Source organism: Triticum dicoccoides, chromosome 3B (assembly GCF_002162155.2).
Source record: "Triticum dicoccoides isolate Atlit2015 ecotype Zavitan chromosome 3B, WEW_v2.0, whole genome shotgun sequence".
NCBI classification, from domain to species: Eukaryota; Viridiplantae; Streptophyta; class Magnoliopsida; order Poales; family Poaceae; genus Triticum; species Triticum dicoccoides.
In genome coordinates, this window is record NC_041385.1 from 148,299,050 (window position 1) to 148,319,255 (window position 20,206).

General features: G+C 43.4%; 1 pseudogene; it reads right to left on the bottom strand.

Annotated features, from left to right (window-relative positions):
• Positions 1-975: 975 nt before the first annotated feature.
• Positions 976-17,250, bottom strand: LOC119279409 (annotated as a pseudogene).
• Positions 17,251-20,206: the final 2,956 nt, after the last annotated feature.

Consider the following 20,206-nt stretch of genomic DNA (forward strand, 5'->3'; position numbering starts at 1 on the left):
CGTATTGAGTCGTGTAACGCTTCTGTCTTGATTCTACATATATTATTCGATAAAGGCGTGGACAATATGCACTGTTGACCACGCAGACCAGGAATGGGTGTACCTCTCCGAGTTTTAATTTTTTACGACGCATACATACATTAAAAGAATCTATTCCACGCCGGAAGCACGGGTGGGAAGCACACAAAGGCATCGTGCAATATTATATAGAGTCATGTTAACTTGTGTCTGTCATCCAAACGATCTCGTCGACTCGTTCAAACGGAGAGGCACGGGACGTAAACACGCGGAGGCATGGTGTGGTATTATATAGAGTCACGTCCGTGCGTTTACCATGCAACCATGAGAGTCACGGTTGAACATTCACCAGTGGCATGGCCGTGGCTGCCCGTGCCCTTCGCTTATTTTTATCTCTCTGTCACGCAGCAGAGAAGCATGCTTGTATGCTTACAAAATCCATGTTCAGAAACCGACGAGGCTGCGGAAAATAACAAGGAAACCTGTGCCTCTAATATTTTTCTGTTCCGAGTAAAAATACATAAAGAAACACAAGGCTTTCTTATTTAAATTTGTTGTGTTTCTATAACTGCAGCAAATTAACTTACAAGCCGTTCTTATAACCACAACACGATAAAATAAACAATCCACACCAGCCCGCCCTCCCCACCGATCACTTGCTATTTCATCGCTCCACGTGCATCCTTGTTTTTGAATGTTCAGTGATCCATTCTTCCTTCTCGACCCTTGTGCAACCCCACCCTTCTGAATACCTATTCAAACTATTTGCCTGTAATATTAATATTCATACATAAAAACAAAGCGAAAAACTGCGGTCATCACTGTTTTTTTGATTACGTCCTATTTAAGCTGCATTATTACTTTTTAATTTTTCTATTCGTACTGCTCTCCGGTACCAAAAAGTCTCCACTCAGACCTTTCCTTTCTGAAAATGGACTGCACAGATTTCGTGCCTTGTCACGGGCTTCCCTGCATGCATTCTGTGTGCCTGGCTTGTGTGATGTTCGATTCTGGCGTAGATGCAAGACTTTGGTAAATGCTCCCTGCTGTCAGTGGGGTCGTTGGAGTTGCTGGCGTCTGATGTCTTCCTCCTGGGCTTGGAGTGCATTGCCCTGAGCCGTTTGATGTCCTCGATGGTGTTGTCGGTGTTGTGGGCCATTTCATTGACCTTGCCCTCTTCTCCTGCTGTGATTTCCTCTTCTCCTCTTCAATCCTCATCCTCTCCTGTACTTCTGGGTTATCCGGGCAGTTTGTTTTCCTGTGACCCTTTACTCGACAACGGCCGCACTTGGATGTGGCTTTGTTGCCTTTTCCTTTCTTCTCAGAACCATCTTTGATTCGATCTCCTTTTTTCGTGCCCTTTGAGCCACTCATGGGAGGGTTCTTGAGAGTTTCGGCAAGAATGCCTGTGTCTGGTTCCTCAGCAAGTGCCACCATGACTTTTATTTTCATATCTACCGTACACTCACGCAGAACACTGTATGCCTTCTGTTTTCTGCAAGCATTTGAACAGATATACGACAACTCAGCGTAAGCGAGGCCGAATCTCATAGTTTCATCATCTTGTGCGGTCATGCTATCACCTTGACTTGTAGACAGAACTTTCAGACTCTCTGATAGATTCCTGGTCCATCTGGGGATGACAAAGGATTTTGGAAGTTGATCGATCATGCATGTTTGGTCCATCACCTTAAGCACATGGCAGCACTAAATGCCATCCCTACTCATTTGCTTGTAGCTGCAACTGTATATTTCTTTTTGCTCATCCACATCTACCCTGAACTCAGACCTGTCAAATTCCTCGCCCGGATATGGTTTCCACACTTTTTCTCCAGGCTCAGTAATCTTTTTTTAAAATACTGCCTCCCCTTTGCCAGGTTAGAGCACTTGAAGTAAGTCTGGTTCCGTAGCTCCAGCTGGAATTTCCTGAAAATTTCATTGGTGTATACCTGACTTGCTTGTCTTTCAATCGGAAAACCCGTCTCTAGTGATGGTGCCTTCTCTTCTATTCGGTGTCTTTTCTTGTCAAGCGTAGCGAGGCAATTTTGCTGAATCGTGTGATACGCATTAACAAACCTTTTTATAATGTCCCTGTGGTCGACATAATTCTTCCACATCGAATTCGTGCTCTCACTACGAGTGGTTGTTGACGAGAAAGGATAGAAGCAGTCCTTGAAGTAAGCCGGCACCCAAAAATTTCGGAGTTCCCATAGCGTGTTCAGGTGTTTGTTGCCTTCCGCCTTGTGCATAGAAATTTCTGCTTTCCAGGCATGCTCAAACTCGTCTTGATTTAGTGAGTTTTTGACGATTCGGAATAAATCATCATACATCCCTGGGTGCTGCGCAAACACTACTGCGTTATTTTCCTCCAGGTTCTTCCTAATATGCCACCAGCAGAACCTGTGCCTCGTTCTCGGAAGAGCTTCCTTTATTGCAGTCTTCATCGCCTGGTCCTGGTCTGTTATTATGTATTTCGGCTCTTTACCTCCCATTGCCTCAACAAACGTGCTTAGGAGCCACTTGAATGACCCTATTTTCTCATCCTTCAAAAGGCCTAGTCCAAACAGGACGGTCGACCCATGGTTGTCGACACCTATAATTGGTGCAAATGGCAAGCCATATATATTCGTAGAGAATGTTGTGTCAAAAGACACGAAATCTCCATATAGCTCATAATTCATCTTGTGCAAGGAGTCTGTCCAAAACAGGCTCCGCACTACATTGTTCTCTGTCTCTTCCACATGGTGGAATCCCGGCCTCCGCCTCTGCATATCAGCAAACAGTTTCATGGTGTCCTCGATATCAGTGTCACGCTCTCCAGCCCTGTCCCGGCATGCAATGTTGCTTATGTCAATCGTGTAAAACATAATTTCTCGCCTTGGTGTCCCCGTTGCAGTAAAAATCTGGATAACCTTCCTCGGTTCTAACCTCGCCTTCTGCAACACTTGTATAAAGAATTTCTCCTAAGGTGTCATCTTCTTATAGCATCTCATGAACTTCAGCATCCAATATTATGGGTGAAGTTGGTGGTTGTGCTCTAGGCGCACGTTCTTCAGATACCATTTCCTCCTATCTGCATCCCTCTTGGCTGTTATTTGGACTGGGCAGCTTGTCCGGATCAAGCAATTGCTCCTTCTCTGCTTAACATGTCTCTCAATTGTTTTATTCTGCCCTTCCTTGGTGCACTGAAACACCTACTTGTCAAGCTGCTGATCATACGTCGATCTTATGCTCGTTGATTGCTTGGCAGCAAAGCCAAACTTTCTCGCATATCTGTAGAAGAAGAAAAAGCACTCATCCAATGATCCAAATACCATACCACCCTCTGGTTCGAGCGCTTCGGTGACCTCCTGAATCATTGGGTATATGTGAAAGTGCAACTATCCCTAGGTGGTTTTGGTAATTCATAACAACATATAGCTCATTGAGATAATGCTATTCCAAGACATATATTGCAGGAAAGCTCAACGAATGGCATGGCATGGATGATGAATGTGGATCCCTCAAAATATCAAGGACAAAGGATTGGCTCAAGCTCAAAAGCTCAAGACTCTTCATTTTATATTTCAGTGATCCAAGATCACATTGAGTCTATAGGAAAAGCCAATACTATCAAGGAGGGATGAGGTGTTGCTTAATGAGCCTCTTGCTTCATGTGCTTAGTGATATGCTCCAAATACCCTCAACTACTTTCTCACATCCACATATGACCTAAACCTAAAGCCAAAATCAGTCACACCGATTCTTTCTATCCGGCGCCACCGAGTTCAGATGTCATAGCCACTACCACAAACCCTAGGCAAATCGGTCTCACCGATAGGGATCTCGGTCTCACTGAGATGGGATTGTAATCTCTCTGTTTCCCTTCGTAACGTTTTGGTCTAACCGAAGTGAGCGATCGGTCCCACCGAGATTGCAATGTAAACTCTCCGTTTCCCTTTTGTAACATTTCGGTCTCACCAAAAAGAGCAAATTGGTCCCACCGAGTTTACCTGACCAACTCTCTGGTTAGCTAATTACCAAAATCGGTCTCACTGAGTTTGTGTAATCGGTCTCATCGAGATTACGTTATGCCCTAACCCTAACCATATCGGTCCTACCGAGTTGCATTTCGGTCCCACCGAAAATCCTAACGGTCACTAGGTTTACTAAATGGGTCTGACCGAGTTTGTTCATTCGGTCCCACCGAGATTGGTAAATTGTGTGTAACGGTTAGATTTTGTGTGGAGGCTATATATACCCCTCCACCTCCTCTTCATTCATGGAGAGAGCCATCAGAACAAACCTACACTTCCAACTTACTAGTTCTGAGAGAGAACCACCTACTCATGTGTTGAGGCCAAGATATTCCATTCCTACCATGTGAATCTTGATCTCTAGCCTTCCCCAAGTTGCTTTCCACTCAAATCTTCTTTCCACCAGATCCAAATCATATGAGAGAGAGTTGAGTGTTGGGGAGACTATCATTTGAAGCACAAGAGCAAGGAATTCATCATCAATGCACCATTTGTTACTTCTTGGAGAGTGGTGTCTCCTAGATTGGCTAGGTGTCACTTGGGAGCCTCCGACAAAGATTGTGGAGTTGAAGCAAGGAGTTTGTAAGGGCAAGGAGACCGCCTACTTCGTGAAGATCTACTGCTAGTGAGGCAAGTCCTTCGTGGGCGACGGCCATGGTGGGATAGACAAGGTTGCTTCTTCATGGACCCTTCGTGGGTGGAGCCCTCCGTGGAATCGCGCAACCGTTACCCTTCATGGGTTGAAGTCTCCATCAACGTGGATGTACGATAGCACCACCTATCGGAACCACGCCAAAAACATCCGTGTCTCCAACTGCGTTTGAATCCTCCAAACTCTTCCCTTTACTTTCTTGCAAGTTGCATGCTTTAATTTCCGCTGCCTATATACTCTTTGCATGCTTGCTTGATTTGTGTGATGATTGCTTGACTTTTCCAAAGATTGTTAAAATCTACCAAACTCTAAAATTGGGAAAAGGTTAAGTTTTTAATTGGTCAAGTAGTCTAATCACCCCCCTCTAGACATACTTCAAGGTCCTACAATATGCCTTCTTTGAACATGTCATCCATTTCTTTCTCTACAATGGTCGGCGGCACCATGGTGATTCTGTCTACCATGTCTTCATTCGTCTAATCGCATTCACTTCTGACGACATCAGTTTCATCGCCAGCCACAGGTCCACTTACAGCAGAGTTGCTGCTGCTCTGTTGTTTGTCACACGCAGCAGCGTCGTTTCTGCATGGCACGGTCAAATCCATAAATGACTCTGCCTCTCCACTGTCGCATTGTGCAATGTTGCTCCCTGTTTCTCCGGCACTTGTGCAACCAAGGGAATGTGCTGCTTCTACCATGCAATCCGTGCTGGCGTTGTACGCTACTTGCTGCTCTGAACGTTGCGTTCCTTTCGAAATGGATGGAGAACTATGATATTTCTTTGCCTCATCTGTTATCCCCTCCGCCAAATCCTGAACACATAGTACAAAATAGAATTAGATATCCAGAGCAGCATATGCATTTTTTAATTTCTAATAAGCGGTACACCAGAGGCACTGTTCACATTACACCCAGCAGCACGAACCTGACCATGCTACACACACATCTGGACAAAGAGGCACAGATGTGCTTCTGCTTACACCATACAACCGGAGAGGCACAACAACATCCTATACACTAGAACAACTGCACATACAGCCGCACCAGACGGACAACCGTCCTCCTGTTTTGCACTTTACACTGTTCTTCCAGAAAACTGTTCGTGTGTTGAATTGAAAAAGCATAGTTCCGACGTCACCTTTGTTTTCCCATGCCTCTCTTGTCCAGCAAATCTTGGCGACAACCTTCGTGCATTGGTAATTTCGCTGACTATTCTGAATGCCATCGGAGATCCTTTGGAAGGACCCCTCATGTTGAACGCCACAGGTGATCCTTTCAAAGGACCTTGCCTTATGTTTTCATCGATCCGTGGACTACTGTGATACTTGCTTCCTTGCTCGTACACCTACGTGTGCAAGATACTACAATTTAAATATACCACACGAAAACAAAGAAAAAACTGCTCAGAAAAAAATATACATTTGATTTAAATGTTGTTGCACGTTCGTATTTGTTGTCACATGTATTGCTTTTTGGTGCTGCTGAACAGTAAAGTTTATTCCTCCTATGTTTGATTTTGTCGTTGGACTCTTCTTGCTTGTGCAGATCATACCGAATCCTTGAACACTAATGCTTTTGTTGCCAATGATCCTTCTGCTTGCATCAAAGCAAATTCGGTTACCCTGTACCTCTTCATTATGACTGCCTTCAAACGCTGGGGCGTCACAATGCCCGCTCTGCACCTTTGTGGAAAACTGCATCTTGAAACCAAAAAAATAGAGGCACATGCGAGTATTACGAAGAATTAGCACGTAAAACTTCCACGTACGTTCAAAACCAGCGTTTGAAGTTTTCGTTGTTACCTGCACAATCTGCTTAGTGGAGTCTCTGCTGCTTAGAATGCTCCTCTTTGCAGGTGTCTGCTGCACACCATGCTCCTGGTTGGGACGTTTTCCAAGAACTTGTATCTCACTCTTGACTCCAATTACTCCAGCCTGCATGGCATGTGCGTGTTTGACAACATCTGCATCCTTGACCTTCTTCTCATTATGCAGTGATTTTTTTCTTCCACCTCTCGATACTCAACTGCAGAGTAGATGCACAAGATAAACAGATATTACAGCATTCATCCAGGATATATTAATCATTTTTGTTGTTCTTAATGATCTACTAATTGGTGTTCTCAGTGGTGGCACCTTAACAGCAAACGTCCCAGAAATAAAGGACCAAACCCTAATGTTCAACTGCCTTGCTATTACCTGCCTACCATAATCCTTGCCGATGTCGTTCAAAGACTGATCGTCCTTGTTGTCCTGACCAGATGACGCACTCGTGAACATCTGCCTGAAAAGGTTATAAACCTGCAGTATCAGTGTTGAAAATTTTCAAAGTCGATCTCAATCTTTCTTACTAACGTATTACACTTAACACGCAACAGAGATATAATTTTACTTCTATATAATTGACATATATAAATATATACATATATTAATTTTTAATTAAACTACAACCTCAGCCAAAGTGAGATCCTCTGATGCTAGTTTGCTTGTGAAACACTTAACACAAAGATAACCATTCAAACCTAACAAAATTAACAAGCTCATATTACAAGGACGAGAGTACACAAAACTAAAAACAAACTCAAATCAGAGCTACAATGTAAAACTAAACAGTTTTATTCTATGAATCCCAACCACAAGAAATTCATCCACGAATTGAATCTCGTGTATCAGGAATCGCCACACAAAGGTGTGTTGATAAATTTTCTACTAACCTTTGATTGCCGAATCTTATGCGCTGATTGTTTGGAACTCACACCTTTCTAAATTGTGGGGGGATCTGCTTCCCTGCAGTTTGTCAGCGATCTCCTTCAATGATTTTGAATCTGGGAGAGAGAGAAAAGAGAAAGAGAGACGGAGAGAGAAAGAGAGAAGGAAAGAGACAGGCTACTTCAATTTTTTGCGTGTAGGAGAAGAATAACCTAATAGGTGGGGTGAGTTTTGGGACGCATGAGAGATGCACATGTTTTTTCGGCGTGACGAGATGTGGTAGGTCGGCTTCACTTGACCGTCGACGAGACTGACAAGTGGGCTCTCAGTTACTAATTCCTCTAAGTCTCTCACTAACTTGTGGAGTCGGCCTTATATGAGTCCTACGAGGAGTACCTCCATCTGGGGTGAGAAAATGTGGTAGGTGGAATTCGAAGTCATACTGACATGTGGGCTCTCAAATAGTTCCTCCAAGTATATGACTAACTTGTGGGGTCGTCCGCAAGATGAGTTCCAGATCTCTCTCCATCTAGCATTGGTGGCAACATGCGAGGCATATTCTAGCTCTCCAAAGGAAAGCCAATCCTGATCCCTCCGCAGAGTTCGCTCGTCACTTAAAATTTATCGGTCTCCTTCATCTCACTCGTCGTGGATCTCCTGTTCAGGTAATCCATTGCATCATCACCATGATTATGCCACCGATTCAACGTTTGAACCTAGCAATTCCGAGGGCTGCGTACACACCGCATCTATGCAACACAGCATGTGGGGCGCGATTTGAATATTGGTTCCGGATCCAATTATCTTCAGCTATTCCGTGCTCAAACTGTTGCGCCGTCTTAACAGCAGAAGGGTTATGGATTTAAAATTAGGACTCAGCTGACCTCACTTTAATCATGCCAACTGCATGCTTGCATCGTGGTTTTGCTGAGTTGAGTTGTATCTCCAGCCATGCAAAACTTAAGCACTCTCGTGACCACATATTATATTACTTGCAGAGCTCAATGAAACTGCAGTCAAAATTCACTATCATGATCCCTAACATGAGGTCACAGGTCAAATGATTGTATAGATCCGCAATCTATAGCAGAGATCCAAAGGACTTACGTCCCTTTTTGCAAAGTAGTTACTAACTCAGAGTTAGAAACCATCTTACATGGACCAAGCTGTTGATGATGGTCTCACATGGACTGCTAACAACTGTCTTACATAGCTGACCTGGTAACGATGATGTCTCGTGACCTCTTATGTAGAGTTCGATGAGATGGACTCCACCCCATAGCTGTCGGAGACTCAGTCCCAGTCTGTCGATGGCACACAGATTGTCACCCAAGATTTCATGGTTCATGACCAGCTAGAAACAGAGAGACTAAGGATCGATTTAAAACATGCAGCGCACAAAAAGCTTGTTGAGGAGTACAGGGCAAAGAAGTAGCTTGCTGCCTCGAAGTAGGTGTTTTTTATCATGCATCTTGCGTGTGTCGTTGAAATGTCTTTGGAAATCAATGCCTCTCATTCTAGCTACATTTTTAATCACGGCTTAAACATTTGTCTCTGTTTTGCTGACTCAGCGTTTGTATGTAAGCTTCTGCCAGAAAAGCATGTGGTTCAACAATACATTTGCTAAAGGTCATTTCTTATCTTTGTCCACAGAGCTGTTACAATGGGTGAATATGAAGAAGAGTTCAGCACAAAACTTAGCTTCCAGAAATTCATTACTGTCTGTGAAAAGCTAACAGAACCACAAAAGCAGCTTGTCAGAGATATTGGATTTGGATACCTTCTAGATCTATGCTGTCGCGAGCTTCCAAGGTGTTTCGTTCGCTAGCTTGTCCGCTATTTTGATTGCTCTTCCACGTGTTTCATACTGCCTAGTGGATACAGATTCCTCATCAACTCGTACACCGTGCACCAGATATTAGGAATTCCACTTGGCGGGTAGATTATCCCTAGAAAATGCTCAGAAGCTTTCAGATGTCAGGTTAAGTCTGAAACTCGGTGTGCTGGGCACGCTCCAAACATCAGAGAGTTAACTAATCTCATAACCCCAAAGCTGATAAGAGATGTGTTTCAACGGGTTTTCATGATGTTTGCAACAGCGGTATTTCTATGCCCAACGACATATGACTGCATTAGCCCCGACTATTTAGCCGCTCTAGAAGGACCAGCAAGTAACATATCGTCATACGATTGGTCCAATGATGTCACAGAGAAACTGGTGGTGTCACTCCAGACCTTCAAGGACAAAGGATTCGCAGGCGCCCTGTGTGGTTGCCTCCTGATTCTAGTGGTTTGTTCACTAACTTGTACATTTCTTTATACCCACAAGCAGCTACAAGAACATGATTCATTTTTATCTCTTCCCCACTTGCAGATAACGTATTTTGAGTACCTGGATACGAAGATTATGGACCTGGAACCTGACACTCTTGCAAGACTTGTCATGTGGGACACAGAGGACATTAAGAATTATGCTAACATAGACAGCCTGTCAACAGAGGACGGAATTTTTGGGAAACACATGATGAGTCAACTTTTCATCATTTTCCTTTGGCGAAGTTTTCGACTCAACATAAGGACTTAGCTGGAACATATTAACTTGACTTGACTGTAATTGTTTCCTTTTCTGCATGGCAGCTGAAAGACATTAGGCGCACGCCTTTCCAACCACCGTCTGGCTTTCAAGTGCCATTTTTCCAAATGAGTCCCAGACTAGAATCCTACATAGAAGAATTTGTGCCTCAAGAAAAACTTTGTTCCGTAAGTGATTTCCAGCAACTTCACCTGATTTTATGTTTGAAATGATGCTCCCTAAGTTTTTACGAAAAAGATACATGTCCTATTGTGTTCATCCAGACAGTTTCCTATAGTACGTTAGCTGTGCTTTTGTGTTAAAACTAGAAGTGCTTCATATAGGACATTAGTTGTCCTTTCATGCTCATCCAGACAGTTTCCTATAGTACGTTAGATGTGCTTTTTTCTTAAAACCAGAAGTGCTTCCTACAGGACATTAGCTGTGCTTTTGTGTTTAATATAGAAGTGCTTCCTATACTACCTTAGATGTGCTTTTGTGTTAAATATAAAAGTGCTTCCTATACTACCTTAGTTGTGCTTTTGTGCTAAATACAAAAGTGCTTCCTATAGTACCTTAGTTGTGCTTTTGTGCTAAAACTAGAAGTGCTTCCTATAGTACGTTAGTTGTGCTTTTGTGTTAAATATAAAAGTGCTTCCTATATAGTACGTTAGCTGTGCTTTTGTGTTAAACATAGGAGTGCTTCCTACAGGACGTTAGTCGTGCCTTTGCGTTTAATATAGAAGTGCTTCCTATACTACCTTAGTTGTGCTTTTGTGTTGAATACAAAAGTGCTTCCTATAGTACCTTAGCTGTGCTTTTGTGCTAAAACTAGAAGTGCTTCCTACAGGACATTAGTTGTGCCTTTGTGTTAAATATAGAAGTGCTTCCAAAAGTACGTTAGCTATCCTTTTGTGTTAAATATAAAAGTGCTTCCTATATAGTATGTTAGCTATGATTTTGTGTTCAATATAGCACTGCTTCCCTGCAGCGGTAGGTCAACCATGCTTCGTACAATACGTCGGGTGTGCTCTTTCAAGGAATGTGTTGACCATGATTCATTGACCTTGTTACCCGCGCTTCCCCGCAGCATATCATGTGTGATTCTGCAATTCTTGACAGAACATACAACAGCTCACAAGATATTTTTCATTTTCGGTATTAATAACTAATTTTCATTTTCGGTATTAAAAATTTCTGATGTTTTTTTTCAATTATAGGCCAAGGTGAAAATTGCAAAAGTTATCAATGAAATGTACACAAAACTTTTCTCGCGGTTTCAACCAGTTCTCGAGCAGAAATTGGAGAAGCTCCTTTCACTTGGTAGGGATCTTAGTGCAAAAAAAACCAAGACTAGAGACCGGGGCGTTTATTATAACTTGCAACAGGACAACTCGAATGAAAAAGAAACTTTTTCGTCAGCCCCTTCAACATACTCTACGCTTCCAAGTTCTAGCACGACAAGCAGTCAAAGTTCTTCTAGTAGTGGCTCGACCAGTGTCCTTCACGCCACGTCATACTCCCTGGAAAATTTAAAGGGTTGTTGCGATACCGCTGACCCAGACTCCCAGAATCTGTACGACAAAGAGCAGTCCCAAATTCGTCTATCTTCACAGCTAAAATCATCAACTCGGATTAAGTTGCTACTGGAGGTGAACAGGATCGACCACAACAAAGAGGACATTGATGAACAAGCCAAGATTCATCTGGACAAAGTGCATAACCATCTGCAGAACTGCCTTGATGGCTTGCCGGTTCATGAGTCATTCGTGCCAACGTTTGAGATGCTGGAGAGCGGGGCAATTATAATGACAGGTGAAAATTCGTCTGAGTGTTCTGTATGGATTGAAACCAAAAATTCTGCTGGAGGATCTGCAGACCACAACTCTCTGACAAGCCCACTGGAAAAACTCTTGGAGGAAACAGCAAAACCTACTGCAACAGAAACATCAACCTCGCACTCTGCGGTTGACAAATAGTTACTGACTGGTCCAATCTCAATGGATACACTTGGAGCACCTGTTCATCACATTGGGAAAATGTCACCAACTACTGCACGGTCCAGCGGTTCTGATAGCACTCACAAGAATTCTTCAACCAACACAAAGAGCCTCACCGTATCCCAACCTGCACAAAAGTTAAACATTGTCACTGAACAACGTTCTTCTTCACTGCTAGAAGCTAAGGTCCATCTTGTTTCAATTTTGAGAGATGAGAAGACAGTTGCTGAAACTGAACGCACCAGAGCTACTTCCTTCCTTGCTCCTAGAGTAGCCATCACCATTGATTCTGACAATGGTTCTGCCACAGTACTGGACACGAGAAAAGCACTTCCATCCACTAGTGATGCTCCAATCATTACTACCACATCTATCGATGAAGAAGACAATAACATTGCAGAAGAACATGAACAATGTACCAAACAACCACGTATTGATCCCACAGACAGCGTCCCTCTTACCACAAACACAAATCCGCCAAAACAGGAAACACAAATGGCAGCTTACAAGAGGTCCTTACAGCAGTCAGAAGATCCAGGAAACAATAATATGGCACCTCCTAAGAAAAAAGTTAGAATACTGGAGCCTCCACATAATTCAACAGAAACTGCAACCAATCAGTCTCTACAGGCTGACAACCACAGAGGCCTCCTTGATGTTGGATTCATTGATGATGATGAGATATGGTCTGGCCCATCTATCTATGAACAACTTGACAGAGTCATTGAAGAAAAGAAGAAGCAACCCTTTCATAACCAAGTAGCATCCCAACAATGCCAACCTGATACTATCTCACACTTGACCAAGAATTCAACCTCGTCATCCAGATCTTGCCTTTCTAACTATGAAGAACCACATATGCCCAGCAGATCAGGCTCAATGCCAGGCGGTAGCCACCTCTCACAGACTTTTGATACGTCATACTCCACAGGTTTAACTCAAACTATCTTGTCCGACAGTTTGCCAGCAACTGCTTTGTCCCAACACTACCAACCAGTTCATACTCTCAAAAACAACTACTACCGACGTCCTGGTGCTCAGAATAACGGCAGCTCAAACAGCAGCCAGCACTCACCTTATGCAATGAACAACCAAAGTCGCAAACAGTACCACCAACAAACCCCTGTTCACAATGCTCACTACCCCCAACACAATGATGCTCAGAATAACAGCATTGCACGGTGCCAGCAACGCCAACCTCAAGAGCAGAACCATCAGCAACCACGGGCAAGCGAGTCTCGTGGGCAAAGTTACAGTGCCTTGCAACAATAGTTCAACAGCATGCAGTATTCCGGCCATCCTCTGCAACATTTTCCAGATATTCCTTCGAGCTCAACCGGTGATCCAACTGTCAGAACATTACAACTGCGCATGCAGCACCAACCACAAGGCCTAATAGTCCAAAGAAACAACAATTGTAATGAGGGTCATCTGCAACTCAGTAATGGTCAAATGAACTCCGGTGGTCATGTCTTCCAGCCTCATCAACATCATCCTCAGCTAGAACATACTCGATTCACTCACCAAGGGAATGGCCATCAAGATCACTGCCAACTTTTGGAAATAAGAGATTCTACAACGCAGGAGAAAGAAGTGTATGAAACAATCGTCGATAGTACACCAGGCATCAGTCAAAATGATAGGTAATGAATTAGTTCTTCCTCTTACAGTAATGTTTTGATCCTTTCTTTTACTACTGCAATGCATTCTGCCTGAAGCTTTCAAATTAAAGAGTTTCAACTCAATTATTCTACTGTTGCAATTGAATACTCATCAACTCTAATGTTAAATAATAAAATCATACGATTTAAAATGCATTTATCTTTTTTGGCAGCAAGAGGATATTCTACGTCGACCGACGTTGGGCCGATCATTGAACTTTAGGTTTGTCAATGAAGGTATACGAATATATCAACTCATTCGTGGTCGATGCTTACTCAGAGTTGCTGATGAAAGAACAATTCTACGCAATGCCAACATCTATGCACAAGCATATAATGTACATTGACGCCTTTGTAAGTTCTTGCTTCTCATAAATAATAATAACAAACCACATTTACTACTACTAGCACGCTGAGTGACGCAGCTTCAATTTACTGCAGTATAAATTTCAAGTTCTAGGAGCAAGCACTGAACTACTCAAGGAACAAATTGCAGAAACAACTATTGGGTTCAGGCTGCCAAACCAATGCAACATCGTGAGTTCACCCTACTCACTCTATCTGTCCAGTGTTCATCTTCAATTCTACCAGATTTTCTTGTTACAATGATATAACTTCCCGTTAATTGTTTTAGGTCTTAATACCTGTGAGAAAGAACCCACATTTTATCTACCTCATAATCGTGAATCTTGCAATGCGTCGCTTCGAAATTCTGTGTCCTTATATCAATTGCGACGGTATAAAGGAACACTCGGACATTGTCATCAAAAACTTCAAGAGAGCTTACCATTCTGCTTACAACAACTATCCTCACACAATGGCCTCCTTTCATGTCAAACCTTTGCAGAGTGTATGTAACTCAGACAGAGAGTGAGTTTCTTTTAACTATAGCTCTACCTCATTTACACCATGCATTTTTTTGTTCCACTACGTATCCCATATCTACTGTCACCTTCTAACCAATAACATAATGCTCTCAAATTTCAAGGATGACAGTGCTATTTACACCATGCATTTGATGCCCCTCATTAATTTCAATAATAATTCATTTTTATCAATAATGTAAGTTCACTCTCATTGACAACACATCAACATACGTTCATCCAAGCTAGCTAAACATTAAGTTTTACAATAAATTTTATTAGTTTGTGTGCTTATTTGTTTTGCAGATCCATGTGAAACCGATGAGAGAACAACTAACTTACAAAATGATAACATTGAACTACAACACAAGCCATGTATTTGAGGCACTGAGCATCGTACTCAACAAACACAACATCCGGCACGAAAGAAGAAGAGTTGGAAAAAGATGACTACTGCTTAAATGTGCCTTAATTTAGATGGAGACATCTGAACATTGTTTCAGCCATATCGACTCATGTAATAACAATAATGTTTCAGCTATTTTTGTGTCGGTCCAAGATATCTGCTATGGATCCCATTAACGATAGATGTGCATTCAAATGGTCAAGTCTTAAATTCCTGACATCGTATTTTTTTGAAAATAAGAATCGTATTTTTTCGAAAAGTTGTAAAGATCATATTCAAGACATCAATTCCTTGCACTAGAACACAAGTCACTTTGACTAGACATAAAAAAAGTAACAATTGGAACACAGAGGAAAAACACTATCGATTCGTAAGCATCTGACGAGGGAGCTAAATGACTCACCTCCAGTAATGCCGGTCACAGAGGCACTGTCGTGCCTCTTATCCACGTAGAACGTGCCACTCTTAACACGGACAACTAACCTGACACACACAAGTGCGCCACCAGTTAACACAGGACCGTCCCCTCGATAGCTTAACACCGGTCCCTCTACCAAGCCAACGAGTCATGGAAGCACGACCGTGACTTCAACCAAAAAAGGTCTGTGACCTCACAAGTTTCACCGACGAATCTCTCTCAGCAAGTAAGTGAAAGCAAATGTTTCGAAAGAAAGACACGACCGTGCCTTTGAATAACAGCGTATACGTGCCTCTCTGAACAAACGTGTCAGAGAAAGCATTTGCGAACGACACACACAACTCTGCCTCAACATAACATAGGACATGCCTCCACTAACTAGACAGACGTGAATTCACTAGCCAGACTAACTAGAAATATTACAGAACATACAACCATGACAGTGCCTCTCCGAATTTAGTACCCAAAGGAAGGATAACGCCTCTGCCAAACATACAACAATGCATCCAATACCTTCACGGCAATGCCTTTCGAAATCAAAGCACCACCACAATAATTGGAACACAGGAACGCAACCGTCACTAACACAATACTCCCACAGCAACTCTCACACTGGATTATCGTCCCCAAAATAGACAACCTATATTGAAAAAGGCAGCACAGTGAGAAAATCTGAAGAATCTTAAACACACCCAAGCTCTACATAAAAACATTTCAAACACACAACCACAACCGTATATTCGTTTTAAAAACAATCGTGCCAAACACACTACAAACACAAAGTGAAAGTGATGCCCCTACCTGTCAGTGTGACCATATTGAGAAAAAAACTGAAGCAGCTAGCAAACTAATAACACCAGAGCGTGCCTTGCCTAAAACAAAAACAATGCATCCCTGAGCAGACGGCTGTGCGCTGCCTAGATTCACGAAAGTGCACATCTGAGTGGTCCTCTTAATACATCTCATCTTATACCAACGAATAGCAAGAAATCATAGAGGAAAATATTCTTGAAGGCACCCAGTCAAGAAAAACATGATGGAACGAAAATAAACTTAAATTTCCAAACCAGTCAACTCCATCTGGTTCAAAATAAAACCACCACAATTACAAATTCATTAGTCGATGTAATATTACCCAATACAATAACTATCAAATAACCAATTCATCACACAATCCTCAGAAACGTCCTCGCCATCTGACATCAGGAAGACAGCGACGATGCAGGATGTCCCTCATCGACAGAAACCGGTGGTATAGCTCACAGCTCACATACCCTTCCTAAAGGAAAAGCAAATGAAAACATCAATCAAAAAATGTATTGTTCTTGCAACAAAGGAAGAAACTAACGAAAATGAAATCTTCACTTACAGTAGCTCCATATTTCAGGTGATCAAAGGTAAGTGGCTTCCAATCCCAGTAGTGACGAAGAAGTTCTGGAAAAGAGGACTCCAGCTTGGAGTAAGATTCGTCAATGATGGCTCCTACTAAGTCCTCCATGGAATCCATTTCTTCACCTCCTTTTATCATGAACTTCTCTTGGATGTCGACATGGTACCCTTCTGGAACTCTGATGAAATCTTGAAAAAGAGTATCTCTAATATTCTTGACGCCCACACTAGAGAAAGTTATACCTCTATTCTCAAGGAAATCCTTCAGGACAGGGCACTCTGTCCTGGCCTTGCAGAAGTGATAGACCAAAACATGATTCCGCATAGCTAGTTGCATGACGGCGACTTTTCTATGCCCATACAAATCCTTTCGTGTGAACTCCATGCCGAGACCAACAAACTTGTACTTCTCCTCGCGCAACCAGTCCTTGTACAAGGCAATGATCTCCTCCACCTTGCCAGGCTCGTTGGTGTACCACATGTCGAGCTTCGTGTTACCATCGGCAACTATCGGATGGTACTCGGTGGTGTTCAAAAAGTCGTCCATGGCAGCAAGCAGCAAGGTGCCAATGGAGACTCCTGAGACCCTGCGACAAGGTTAGGGAGTGGTAAGGAGGGTGGAAACTGCCTGATGTTCTGCGGCTACAATACGACGTGGAGACCTCACAAACACGGCCAGTATTTAACCTTGGCGAGGGATGTTTGGGTTACCATATGCATTAACGTGTGAACTAGGAGCAGCGTATAGACGGTTATGCTTCCTAAGCTCATGGAACCATGCACTTCCTAAAGTCATAGCTGTGCACAAATAATTGATACTGCGGAGAAACCGAGGAGCCTCTAACTTTATTTCACGGTAACTAACACACTGAATAGTCATATCAAACAGCCACCACATCGGTCATCGATTCCTCCTTTGAACAAAGACCACCGACGGAAGAATCCAATGAAGCAAATGAACAGCCTGCCGTACACCTTAGATCCGAAGGCCAGAACTCATTCGTCCCTCATCTAGCTAGATTCACACCATCTGTCCCTCGAGAGTCAAGGCTGGTTTCACGTGAGGCATGGGTATACAGGCACAAGACGCACATACATGTTTATTCCACAGGCATGGGCGTACAACTTCTGGAGATATCGGTCGGTATCACAACAGGCACGTACACATGCAGGCAGAAACTCGCCGGAAACACGTCAATGAAGGCAACGTAGGCACGAAAACATAGCCTCTACAGGCACGTGCATCGGCTTCGCGAGCCACATGATCTTTTCCGTCTTGTTTTTCAGTCTCGACCTAAATCCTCTGGATACAAATCATCTGAATGCAAAAAAGAGACCTCAAAGAGGCACCGGTGAGAACACTCTGTTCGAGAGTCATGGCATCTATCACGTGAGATACATCAATACTTGAAGCAAATCAACAGCACAAGTCGGAGAGCCGCAGTTTTAAAGTCTCCGGACGCACAGGAGTGTAGAAGCACAGGCACGACGAGTAACAGCCATCGCATCCCCTCACGGACGGGCATCTGACACCACGGGCACGAAGAGTCACAGCCACTGTGTCCCCTGAGAAACACGAATGCAGGCACAGGAGGCACAGAACTGCAGCGTATACAGGCACGGAATTGCAGTTTCTCGGCGCACAGGCACGACTTTGGAAATGGCGTTCTCAAGGCACATGTATAAACCAGCTGGATGCACAAAAGAGTGGTGGCAGAGGCACGGTTGTGCAGTCTTAAGAGAAACTGCAGTGTGACACCAGCACATACAGACATCGCGTGTGTCGCGTGAGGTACAGAAATAGCGGAAAAGAAGCCACGGGAGTGAAGCCTCCACAGACACGGATGCCGGGCTTCTAAAGGCATGGTCCCGAAGAACACAAAGACAGGGTACTGAAATGTTGCCTCGTACGTTAGCAGACATGCCACTCTCGTGCGAATGTGTAAAACACAACAATACAAACACAAACAAACAGCGCTGAATATAAGCCAAACAAAAAACACGCTTCTCCCAAACAATACATATGTGTCACGTCACGGACGGACATCTGCACCAGAGGCACGTAGAGTCACAGCCAGCATGACGCCTGGGACACGCAAATACACGTACAGGAGACACGGAATTGAAGCGTATACCGTCACGTAATTGCGGCTTCTCGGAGTTCTCGAGGCACGGGTACAAACCAGCTGGATGCACAAAAGAGTGATGGCAGAGGCACGGTTGTGCAGTCTCAAGAGAAACTACCGTGTGACACCAGCACATACATACATCACGTGTGTCATGTGAGGTACAGAAATAGTGGAAAAGAAGCCACAGGAGTGAAGCCTCCACAGACATGGATGTCGGGCTTCTAAAGGCACGGTCCCGAAGAACACAAAGACATGGTACTGAAATTTTGCCTCGTACGTTAGCAGACATGCCACTCTCGTGCGAATGTGTAAAACACAACAATACAAACACAAACAAATGGCGCTGAATATAAGCCAAACAAAAACACGCTTTTCCCAAACAATACATATGCATCACGTCACGGACGGACGTCTGCACCAGAGGCACGTAGAGTCACAGCCAGCATGACGCCTGAGACACGCAAATGCACGTACAGGAGACATGGAATTGAAGCATATACATTCACGCAATTGCGGTTTCTCGGGGTTCTTGAGGCACGGGTACAAACCGGCTAGATGCACAAAAGAGTGATGGCAGAGGCACGGTTGTGCAGTCTCAAGAGAAACTGTCGTGTGACACCAGCACATACAGACATCACATGTGTCACGTGAGGTATAGAAATAGCGGAAAAGAAGCCACGGGAGTGAAGCCTCCGCAGACACGGATGTCGGGCTTCTAAAGGCACGGTCCCAAAGAACACAAAGACAGGGTACTGAAATGTTGCCTCGTACGTTAGCAGACGTGCCTCTCTTGTGCGAACGTGTAAAAGACAACAATTCAAACACAAACAAACAGCACTGAATATAAGCCAAACACCAAGCGCGCTTCTCCCAAACAATACATATGCGCCACTTCAACAGGTTACCTAAATGTACATGAACTCGCGCAAACGTCAACAATGAACTTGTAACATGAAAAACGTAAAAAAATTATTTTCACATAACATGAGACAAGCCAAACACGATACTGAATAACAAAACGGTACACCATAGGATTGAACTAAAAGTACTCATTAATTATACAAAAAAAAGAAATGTAAGTCTTCCGGGAGTCCATTCCGCTCAGAAACGTCCACACAAACATCCACCGTGACCATTCTACTCAGTTGGAGTTCTGCTCCAAAACATCAACGGTCTCTGCGCTCGGGAAGACAACGGGGATGCATCATGTCCTTCATCGACAAAACTCGGCGGTAGAGCTCGTGGATCACATACCCATCCTAAAACAAAAAAAGGATGAGAATGAAGATATACGTAAAGAGAAAAAAGTACTATTTTTGCAGTAAAACAAAAATATAACCACAGAAAATCATAAAAAATGAAGTTTTCACTTAC